At 42.2% G+C, this 12,578-nt stretch overlaps 1 protein-coding gene across 2 annotated transcripts in view; it reads left to right on the forward strand.

The window, feature by feature from the left end:
- The window catches only part of LOC131690772 (transcription elongation factor SPT6), a 752,894-nt gene that overhangs the window by 686,168 nt on the left and 54,148 nt on the right, over nucleotides 1-12,578 (forward strand). The gene's annotated exons all lie outside the window — the stretch shown is intronic.

Consider the following 12,578-nt stretch of genomic DNA (forward strand, 5'->3'; position numbering starts at 1 on the left):
TTTGGCCACCACCACCAATAACACAGCAGGAGGCTGAACAGGCGCGCAACCCAAACAGACACAATCGATGTCGCAACGCATGGGAAGAATTCGACGGACTTCGAGATGATTTATTACGTCATCTACTGCGACGGGAATCGAGACCAACACAAGATCGTAGTGAAGACAGGCGAATGCTGAAGGCAGTGCATAACTGGCCGTTCAAGTTCAGGGGGGAGAAAGACACCACATCGCTGAATGTTTTTCTGGATAGGGTGGAAACATTCGCCAGATCGGAAGGAATGAACGATGACACGCTGCTGGCATCAATCAAGCATTTGTTGCAGGAGGACGCGCTTGATTGGTATGCTCGAGCTATGACGCAGCACAGATTGAACTCGTGGGAGGCATTCAAGCAGGAGATTCGCAAGGAGTTTTTACCCAGCGGGTACGCGCAGATATTGCGGCTGGAGGCATGCTTTCGGTTCCAAGGGCTCAATGAGTCATTCGCCAAATACTATCGGGACATCTCAGCTCTATTTCGTTTTGTAGAACCACCAATGCAGGAAGAGGAAAAGTTTTTCATTGTCAAGAAAAACATGAACGCGGATTACGCGGCGATCGTCACGGCAGCAAGACCAAGGACACTGCAGGAGATGGTCGAGGTTTGCATCAGCTATGACGAAACTAGATTGCTTTTAAGCAGGCAACGGCGTCTTCCCATACCGCACGGTGCATTGTTAGAACCAAACTTTGCAACGCCAACGGTCACACCGAAGCCGACACACACCTCACAATATCAACCACGATTCAGTCGAGTTCATGCGGTAGAAATGGAGAACCTGTCAGGAGAGAATGGTACAATGGAGTGTCCATACCCGAGCTACGAGGCCACTCAGTCGCAGGATGCTGAAGATCCGTGGCAACTGAAAATAGATCAGCTAATGGAGCAGGTCAGTGAAATGAAATTGCAATTATCAGCAAGAGGACAAAGACCAACCTTTCCACCGTCGCAAAAAACAAACCCATCGGAACAGCATCGGCGGTACATGCAACCACAACAAGGTCAAACACGACACGGACAGCTTCAGTCGCATGCACTGCAACAGCAGCAGCCACATCATGTGCCTTTCACACTGCCAGCGGCACACGAACCGAGACGCGAGGAGCGCTCACTGCAAGCACAGGGCGAAAGCACCGCTGATCACCGGCGTTTAGTGTTAACTTGCTGGAACTGTGACGAGGAAGGACATCGGTTCATGGACTGTCCAAAACCACAGGCGATATTATTCTGTTACAGATGTGGGCGGAAAGGATATTCACTGCGCAGCTGTTTCTCTTGCAGAACGGATGCGGGAAACGGAACAGCGGAGAACAGACAATAGAGGGAAATGATTTTCCGCAGCAATTCGAGAATCCCTCAACCATTCCAGAATTTCAAGACATCAACTCCATTATCATCAATTCTGGACATGACAACCGGCCACACGCAGTAATCAGTGTGATGGGAAGGAAAATAACGGCACTGCTCGACAGCGGCGCGAATTGCTCGATTCTAGGAGGAAAATATGCAAAGTTGGTCGAAGACCTATCGTTGCGGATAGGCTCTGTCGAAGGTGGTATCAAAACAGCGGATGGCACGCGGCACAGGATCAGCAGTTTCACCCGACTGCCCGTAGTATACAACAATCGAAATGACACAATTCCGGCGCTTCTAGTACCCACCATTCCAGACTGTGTGATCCTAGGAATGAACTTCTGGGAAAAATTCGGTGTAAGGGCGATTTGTTGTACAATGGAAACCGAAGTACAGGACACTGAGCTGAAAGAAGACGAGTCCATGAAAAAGCTGAACATCGAGCAACAACAACAACTTCAACGTACGATTGATATGTTTCCAAAGGCGAAAGACGGAAAAATAGGCAGGACTACCATGTATGAGCACCGCATTGATGTTGGACAAGCAGCACCACGCAAGCAACGCTACTATCCAATGTCCCCGTACGTACTGGAGGAGGTAAACCGAGAAATCGACAGAATGATCTCGTTGGACGTAATCGAAGATGCACTGTATTCACCGTGGAATAACCCTCTAGTGGCGGTGAAAAAGAAAACGGGACAACATCGCGTCTGCTTGGATGCGAGACACTTGAACTCCGTGATGGTGAATGAAGGCTATCCGATACCTCAGATTTCCTCGATTCTAAATAATCTCGGCGGCTGCAATTACATCTCGTCGATAGATTTGAAGGATGCGTTTTGGCAATTACCGCTACATCCGGATTCGAGACCGCTGACGGCGTTTACAGTTCCTTCGAGAGGACACTTCCAATTTAAGGTTGTCCCATTTGGACTGTGTACGGCCAGTCAAGCCCTAGCACGGTTGATGACGCGACTGTTTGCAGATATGGAACCTGAAGTATTCCACTACCTGGATGACATCATCATTTGTTCCAGGACTTTCGAGGAACATATAAAGACGCTCGAGGAGGTAGCCAAACGGTTACGGCATGCAAACTTGACGATATCAACGGAAAAATCGAAGTTTTGCCGGCGTGAAATCAAATACCTCGGCTACATCCTAAATGAAGACGGTTGGAAAGTGGATGAGGACAAAATCGAAAGCATCATTAAGTTCCCTTCTCCATCGACTAGAAAGGAAGTGCAAAGATTCCTTGGTCTTTGCAATTGGTACCGGCGATTCATCGTGGACTTCTCAAGAATCGCAGCTCCAATCACGGAACTAACGAAAACGAAAAGCAAATTCTGTTGGAATTCACAGGCTGAACAAGCTTTCCTGAAACTCAAAGCAGCGTTGGTGTCGGCACCGGTATTGGCAATGCCAGATTACACGAAACCGTTTTCGATTGCTTGCGACGCCAGCGATGTGGCAATAGGCGCAGTACTGACGCAGGAGATAGATGGGGAAGAGCATCCAATTTGCTATTTCTCTCAAAAGCTGTCTTCATCCGAAAGGAAATACTCCGTGACAGAGCGGGAATGTTTGGCCGTAATCCGCGCGATCGAAAAGTTCCGTGGATACGTTGAAGGCATACGGTTTACGGTGTACTGTGATCACGCAGCGTTGAGTTACTTAAGGTCGATGAAAAACCCGACGGCGCTAATGAGTAGATGGCTATTAAGATTGAACGCGTATGACTTTGAGATCAAATACCGGAAGGGAAGCATTAACGTTGTACCGGATGCGTTGTCGAGGATCGTTGCAAGCATGGTATTCGCGACGGAAGAAATCAAAGATGGCTGGTATAAGAGCCTACAAGAACGTGTTGCAAAGAACGGTGATAACTTCCCGGACTTTCGATTGACAGGAAACGAGCTGTACAAGAACTGTCTTTGCAAGGATGAAATGGGAAACACGACACACAGATGGAAGAAGGTTGTTCCAAGCGAGGAACGGATCGAGGTCATAAAGCGGTTCCATGATTCCCCGACAGCCGCACACCTTGGTTTCCACAAAACTTGGCAGAAGATACAATCTCATTTCTATTGGCCAAAAATGCAGCTGGAAATCAGCAAGTACATTCGAGATTGCGACGCGTGCAAGGCCAGTAAAGCACCGAACACACAGATGATGCCAACAATGGGAAAGCTGAAGCCGGCTAGAATGCCATGGGAACTGGTTTCGATGGACTTCGTAGGTCCGCTGCCCAGATCGAAGCGAGGCAACACAGTGATGTTGGTTATCGTGGACTGGATTACGAAATATGTCATCGTGCACCCAATGCGCAGCGCAGATTCGGTGAAAATGACGGAATTCCTGGAGAAGGAAGTATTTTTGAAATTCTCACGCCCGCGGATAGTACTCTCCGACAACGGGAAGCAATTCGAGTCAATGGCATTTAAATCGTTGCTGTCACGACACAACATCGCCCACATGAAAACGGCGTTCTACTGTCCAATGGTCAACAACACGGAAAGGGTCAACAGAGTCCTAGTAACATGTATTCGTTCCCTGTTAAATGGAGATCACCGAGAATGGGACGAGCAGCTCCCAGCAATCACTGCGGCCATCAACAGTGCTAAACATGAGGCGACCGGCGTAAGTCCGCACGCTGCAAATTTCGGCAGAGACCTGATTCTCCACACGGATCTGTACAAACAACAAGAACTAAACAGTCACGATGACCCGAAGGTGGCACAGGACATGCGGTTATCAAAGATCAGGCGAATTCAGCAGTTCGTTGTACAACGCATACAAAACAACCACGAAAAGGCGAAGCAGCGTTACAACTTCCGTAAGCGAACAGTATCATTCAAGGTGGGGGACCTGGTGTGGCGAAGAACATTCGGCCTGTCCTCAAAGGCGGACCATGTCAACCAAAAACTGGATCCGAAGTTCACACCGGCCATCATAAAGGAAACCCTCGGAGCCAACCTATATTTGCTGGAGGATGTGCCAACAGGAAGAAAGGGCAGATACCATGCGAAGGACATCAAGGCAGATTAGAGAAAAGATACTCAGCTATGTCGGCGGGTTTCAGCCTGCTAACCATGAGCAATGTGCTCCAAAAATACCGTTAGCCGATCGGGACAAATCGTGCCCTGTCATGGTGTGGTGAGCAATAACTTCTTTCAAACTACCTCCCCACCATGGCACACCAGCCAGCGTCAAATGGATTCGAGGAGCTGTCTAGGAAGGCCCATGACAACTCTCAGTCGCAGTAAGGAGCGGTCGTGACGTGAAGGACGGTACAGAACTTCCACCAACGAGAAGCAGAAGCCTCCAGCAGGCACGCCGTTAGCGATTCGGGAGAAAACGCACGTCGGAAGAAGAAGCCTTCAGCAGGCACGCCGTTAGCGATTCGAGAGAAAACGCATTTCGAGAAAGCAGAAGCCCACAGCAGGCGCGCCATTTCGGAACGAGAGAAATCGACCAGCGAGCACGCGAGCGCAACAGGAAGGAAAGCAGGCAACCGCAAACTAGAGACGGAACTTTCGGAGCGAGTCTCGGGAAAACCTTGAGCCGTTGCACAGGGGTGCAGGTCGACGAAGGCGGACCCCTCTGGACTCCGCAGACATAGCAAAAGTCAATCTCATAGGTAAGCTGCTTCATGGTGACACATCAAACCAAGTTATAGACCTCAGTCACTGGCGCAAGCGCGCGAGCATTTTTCGGAGCGAGCAAAACCATGCAGCGGATGGAGCAGGGCAAACCAGGACAACAATTGAGCACAGCAGACCGTGGCGAAGCGGAATCACCAACGGACACACACCGCTCATAGCGGGGATTTCGAGCATGACGAAGCCAAGCACCATACCCTGTCAACTCCTGCTGCCTACAAAACGTTCGAGCGTTTGCCGTTCTCGATACGGGAGAAATCGAAGTACGAGTGTTTACGACACGCAAGCCTCCGCGGGTTAGCCGTTTGTCAGAGCGAGAGAAACTGATACAGTTCACGAATCAAAACGCTGACGGAACGAATAAATTCGGATAAGTTAACCAGCTATGAGCAACACCAGCTACGACAAAATAAAAAAAGCCACTCAATACAATACGCTTCGCGGAATCAAAATAACCATTTCCTGGATTGGTGTCAAACTGTGGTCAGTGCTAACATGATCCATAAGATCGGAGGGAACTCAATTGTGGCAGGGGCCGTCATGAAAATCAAAAGAAACGCGATTCTGGGCGCGGTAAAACCCTTGCTACGGACTCATGGCGGTTTAGGAATTAAATACCCCTTTTCCTGCGCAATTATAATCCCCACACTAAGAAAACTATCACTGTTAATTGTAACTTCTCGTAATTTAATTATAATCCTACTAGTTTAGTGTTAAAATTAGTAATGATTATTTGCCTGTTGAGCCGAAGTGGGGGAGGTACAGAGAAGCATGAATAAAAACTCAGTCGGAGACAATTTTACCAAAGATTTGTTGGTGTTGGTGATCGCAAATTTTGCCAGAACTCGCTGGTGTGTGATTGGATTAGTTTAGATGAGATGAAGATTTAGCAAGCGTAGAGGTTTGCAGTTTAGGATTTGCGTTATGTTTGTACTTGTTGAACCTGTTGTTCGTGCAAGTCTCCTGAGCGATCCACCGTCTCTGACCGACTTTTTGTAAGGAAAAGTTTTAGAATTTTTCATGCATCACTAGCTAGGATGCATGAAAAATTCATCCGCTTCGGTAATGTTATGTTATGTTTGCACATAATGGTTAAGATAATGTGCATATTGAATTAAATTATAAAATTAAATTATGGTTCATTGAGGTAATTATGATAAGCGTGCACGGCATACCCGACAGAAGAAGGTGTGCAAGTAAAACACTCGCTTGACAAAAACAAATTTGTCTGGCAACAAAAACCGGACGTAGGCTAAAACGTCAAAAAGGTAGAAAAAAAGGAAAAAAACGTGGATAAAAGTCAGTAGAGAGGTTAGCGTTCAATCGAAAAGAGGGCAGGTACGAGCAAACGGAGGCTGATCCTGCGGACGGAAAAAAGGAGGACCGTCGTGTTATCAGCAGTCGCCGGGAACACATGCGATACCGTTAACACCGAAGATACCACTCTCGCATCCGTACCATCATAGGCAGGAGATAAGTAAAACATCCCCATCGTCACGAGGCGTGAGTATAAAATAGTGCCGCAAGGGTCAGCGCCGGCAGTGAATATAAGAGCAAACCACGCTGCCGTGCGGATGCTAGGTTCCAACGAGTTCGCCGGTAAAATCAAGAGAAAGACGGCAACAACTATTCGGGAGCATCCAATAATCATCCCTCGGCGACATCGGCCCGGTCCCGAGAGGAAAGTCCGTGCAGTCCGGCTCTTCCCAGGTCGGCAATACTCGTAGTGGCAACAATCACCACGACATTTCGGTTCGATCGCAACAGCCAGAGTCCGGTGCGGCTGGTCAAATCCTGAGGAGAACCGGTTTGGTCCACCGAGTACGTGATCAAGTTTCCGAACAAGGCGATCGAAACCTGCACAGCGGATCCGGATCTGCAAAGAAGACAATATTACAGACCTCAATTGTTCAGACTGCCCGGGAAAGCAACCACAGCGCGGGTGGAAAACGGTGGGAAAACAACCGCCACTACCAATGCAACGGCAAAGCAGCAGATTCATTTGCGGCAACAGAGCGGTTATTGTGAAATTTCTCGGATCGAATATGTTGTGTCGGCGAACCATCTAGTCGCGGAAGAGCGCTGTGCATTTGTGAGGAATGACTAATTCGCTTAGAATAAATAAACCAGTGACGGTGTTCTGGAATAGGCAGCTCTCAAGCAATTCCCGGGGTCACATGATGACGACGGCCAACATCATTAAGGTGAGTGCACCTCTTTTTACCTCCTTCTAAGAACCATATGTGTTTTGGGGCAATTTTGGGAAACGATTTGGGTAAAGTCAACTTTAATATTACAATTAATCAGCAAAAGCAGAATACCACAAGCAAGGGATTATTTCATCCATTAACTCTTCGAAGATTCTATTGACCTAAAACTAACCGTTTTGGCGTTAGTAATAGATTGCATGTTTTTGGTCTCATATATGGCTATGGGAAAGGCTAAAAATCTTTCGTCCGTATTTAATGTTGAATATCTCTTTTGATAATAGTCCAATTTAAACAATATATAGCTCGTTTGAAAGGTTTTCCTATAAACTGTATAAGACACATTCCGGCTGGCTTGTACACCAGAAGGACGTTTTTGTTTTGTCTTATTTTAGTATCACAATATTTTTTCCTCGATTCGGTAGTGTTTAAACCATTAAAAAGTTATGTAATCCAACTATTAGCATTTCGACAAATAGTTGAAAAATATATAGAAAAGTAAGTTGAATTTCACGGAAAATGGCTTCTGAATTATTGACTTTTAAGAAAAGTTCTATTTCATGAAACTATTATTGAAATTTTTATCTGTTTAAAGGAATTTGTTCGTTATTGAGTGTAGAACAGTAAAAACTAGAAAGATTTTTTTCTTGATTTAACCACTAATACTTTTTGAACTAATAGAAGTTTTGATTGTTTCTGCGTTGTAACGTCACGAAAAATGCCCATTTTTTAATTTTATTAAAAAACTAAAATTTTGTTCAAATTTATATTCCGGATTCTCTTTGTATTAAAAAATACTTTTCTAAAAAGCCTACAATTTCTTTTATTGGATATGCGGAATTAAAGTTAGAACAGGGTACACTTTGCGTTGTAATGTCACGCAATTCAACTTTTATCGGACGCTTGAATGATTTATCAGATATAATGTCAAATTTTCCTACGTATGGTTTATTTAAACGCTTTCAAGTTGTTTCGTAAACAGGAAATTATACTAGCATAAATTCAAAATGTATATCCTTAAGTGCTTAAGGGGTTATATACCATCGACACATTCTTTCTTGACGTTACAACGATTTGACCAACCTTCATTCTATAAATCTTTTATAACTTTTTCAAATGAACTCCTTCATCAAACCTAATTATAGATTCAGAAAATAAACGAAATTTTATGTAAGATTTGATCTACAACACTTGAATGCACTAGAGAAGGTATTTTAATCAACGATTGAGCAACGTCACATTATATTTCATTTAAAAGTCCACCTGCGCTGTACTCTCCTCGGCACCCGTCAAATGACACGTTCCGATGCAATTACGCTAACAGTAACGTAGTCCAGGACATACGATGGAATTTTTGAACTTTGTTCTCGAGTTAGTATTTAGCCATGAATAATAATACGTTCCCTGAATATATCTTTCCTCACAGTAATCAACCATTCCACACTTCGCCATCATCGACGAGACACCCGTTATAAGGTTGTCTGCAACCTCTGTTATAGCCGCACGTGCCGTCAGTTAGTAACTAACCAATTCTTCCGTTACAAGCCGGAATACATCGTCGAAGCAACATAATCGAAATGCCTGACGTATTAAATCCAATATAGACGGGTATCTATCCGAATTTACGGGAGGTTGCAAAAACATAATTATCTGGGTGACCGCACTAAATCGCTTTGGCTCATCTCAAATGATCTCAAAAAAGATAGATGAGGGAGTGTTTATTGGGGTGTTTGCAGACATTTAAAATTCCGTCGAATTGACGATTGGATGTAACACATTCTTTAGTAACATGACGGCGATGTGACGTGTTTTTTTTCTCTGAATCTTTGTAACAATAATATATACAATATTTCAGAGTACTTAGCATTGTCGATTGTCTGACGCTTATATTGTGCTCGCTTTGTCATTTAAATCCACTTGCTTAAGCACAACAATACAAATATCATGCTATAAACTCTGATCGGGAACCTGACTCTTTACCAAATAAAAGAAAGCAGTACTGCCAATTTATTTTTGTTTGCGAAATATGTGATAAAAGCTGCCATTTTGGCTCCGTTAAACTACCATATTGAGTCGTGTCAAATAAATAAATGTGTCTAATAGCTCAAATCTATCCACAACAAGATATGAAATAAAAATTTTCTTAGTTTGATCAATTATTTCTGCTACAATCAAAAAATAAACTGTATCGTGATTTTACAACAACCCCATATTGTTATTCTAGTTAATTATCATTAAATCATGGCTAAATGTGATAAATATTTAAAATTTTACTCAAAACAATAGCACCAGCGTAACTTATAGAGTTTTAGAAAAGTTGAAGATTTTCGTGAAGTTACAACGCAATGAGATATCGCTTTTCTGAGAAAAGAGCGTTGTAACGTCACGAAAGTTAAAAGATGCTTTATAAGAAACAAAACAATAAAAAATATATTTAATGACACCTAGTTATTCGTATGCTATTTAGAAATACATCATAGAAGATTTGTTCTTAATAAAAATCTTATAGAGCAGATATTTTGACATTTTTTGTAAATACGTTGAAAGTTCTAATTTGTGATGCGTTGTAACGTCACGTTACATTATCGATCATAAAACAATCCTCTTCCAGTATATTCAATTTATGTTTTTTAAATCTTTAGTGAAATTTTGCCGGCTTCCGAATCTGTGATGTAGGCGTTCATTTGATAAAGTTATAACATATATTATGGAATGAAGAATCGTCAAATCGTTGTAACGTCACGAAAGAATATGTCATAAAGCTATATAAAGAGTTTATCGGGATAATTAATTTCGGTAGCTAATTAAAAAAAAACTGTTAAAAAGCACTTTTCACACTAGGGCATTGCAATTTTTTAATTCTCAAAGCCCCCCCTATCATATTGTGACAAATGTCAAAGTAAGCTCAGATGCCAAATTTCACATCATTTGGACATTTCTAGACTCCCGCACTTCGCTTGAAATTTTTGAAATTGATACCATATGGAAAAAATAGAGTAGATGCAATAACTTTTGAAGTAGCAATCAGAAAATTAGAAAATAACCTTAGATTTGAATGGAGATATTTCTATCTCTAGAAAAATACGGGAAAGTAGGGTACCCTTATTTTTTATAATTTTTCTGCTCCGTGATGCAATTCATGCATATTTTGCAGTTTTTCCAATGTGAAGAAATCTCAGAAATCGAACGGAATCTTTTATCACTTTGTCCGAATACAAGAAGTTGGGGTTATAGAGCCTTTTGTCATTCTTATTAAATTTTTATCATTTTCCCGTGCATATATCTCTATTATTCTTCAATCAATTTTCATAAAATGTAACTTGTTGAACGTGGAAAATTGTTAGGAACAAAATAAAAATAGATTCGTTACCGGTAAAATTCAGAAACTTTAATCCACGACACAGTTTGTATGATGCCCTGATGCACCCTCACTGCCCAAAAGATCAAATTAATAAATATCATGAAAATATGTATATAACAAATGTAATAAACGTTTTTCAAATAGCGATAATAAAAGGTAATGAAATACATAGAAGAAATAAAATGTAATTTTGAATACAATAAAAATTATGTATATTGCAAATATGTTGAATAAAATCCGGATGGAACTCCAGTCCGACCTAAACGCCTGAAATACACATCTGACTTCCACACTGCAATTTAATAAAAGCTGGTCCAATGACCTTTACCTTCGGTCGCTCATATTCTGCACTTTAATAGGGGAGAAGCATGCTTTGTAGTATGGATAACCAAAAACTGGCGAATACGATATTTTTTATAACTTGCAGTATTTACTCAAAAAATGATTTATTTTTAGTAAAAAGTACTTATGCTTTTTAACTAGATAAGCTAGAGGTTCGGGATGTTAAGACAAATTGTTCTCCTTGAAAATATCTGAAAGTTTTTTGTAAAGTGATCTTAATGAAAAATTAAAACTGCAAAAGTTATACAAAGATAAACCATTTTTTAAGAAACATGCTTTTTGGTAAATTTCTTGTAAAATGAAAATTACACGACATACAGTTTTAGTGTCTTCGACAAAGTTTTTTAAAATTTTATTTTCTTCAATTTTCTGGAAGAGAGCGCAACTCTATCTCAAACCATTAAAATGTTAATTTCCTGATTTCAAAAAAATTAGACCCACCCTACCGACTATTTAAAATAATAATTATTGTAAAGTGCAATATTTTATAATAAAAACCTGTTTTAATCCACCTAGTGGTGCAATTGTGCCTTTCTCATTTGTCGACACTGAAACATCGCTTGAAACCGCTTGACCCTGCTGAATTTTCAACTTGTTAAGAAATTTTAAACTAGTTTCAATTTTAAAGTCTTTAGCATTTCTGCGAGGGAACGTTTTAGTTTATCCCCGCGTAGTTTGTACGCGGGACCTGCCGAGATATCATGCAGATTCTCTGCGCAGTAAGGACACTTCTCAGATTGTACTTTTACAGCTGGAATATACACGTGATAGTCCTTCGTAAAGTGCTCGCAGCAAGCAATATCGTTTGCCTGCTTTGAGTTAGTCAGCACGACCCTCAGCCTGTCTGAGCGGACCTTTTTTATTTCGGTTACAGCCGAGAACCGTTCCGTCAGGTCTTTTGAAATCTGTAATAAATTCAGCGATTTTGTTTTGGACCGAAAGAAGACCACAAAGGGACCGGTCGAGAGCTCTGGATATTGTTTGGGTCGGGGGAGAGCCTTAGGAGTCGACTCGATCTCCATTTGGCCATCCGGGGAGGGAGCCATCGACACCGCCAACGCACAGGGTTAGCACCCGCGCAGACGGGAAAAAGCCGTAAATGTATCAAAAAGGTAGATTTCACTTATCTGTATACTCGTTTCCCACGACGCACCAGTCCAGCTTATATAGCTGGTTATTGTTCAATCCTCACTTTACGAACAAAAGGTTGAGGAATGTGGCCTAACGGTTAACACAAGCACAAAAGAAAATAAAAGTCCAAACCTCGAAGAGGCCGAGAATGGAAAGATAACCTTGAACGCGGATTACTGTACTGTTCTTTTTCCAACGGACCGAAAACAAAACACTTCTATCTCGGTCGAGCGATGCGTAGAGACTGAAAAAAAACACGACTTCGAGTTTGACAGCATGTAAACAATACACATCAATGAGAAAGTGTGCAAAATTTGGTTGACTTTTACCCAATGATAAATAAGTTATGCCCTGTTGAATGTGTCGCAATAATTTCGTGTTCGCCCTTTAGCTTGAAAAATGAAATACGAAATTCGTTTTATCGAAATAATATTTGGCTCAAGGTGCTTAGAGTTATATGATGATTCGTCTTTGGC

The sequence above is a fragment of the Topomyia yanbarensis genome, chromosome 1 (assembly GCF_030247195.1).
Source record: "Topomyia yanbarensis strain Yona2022 chromosome 1, ASM3024719v1, whole genome shotgun sequence".
In the NCBI taxonomy this organism is placed as follows: Eukaryota; Metazoa; Arthropoda; class Insecta; order Diptera; family Culicidae; genus Topomyia; species Topomyia yanbarensis.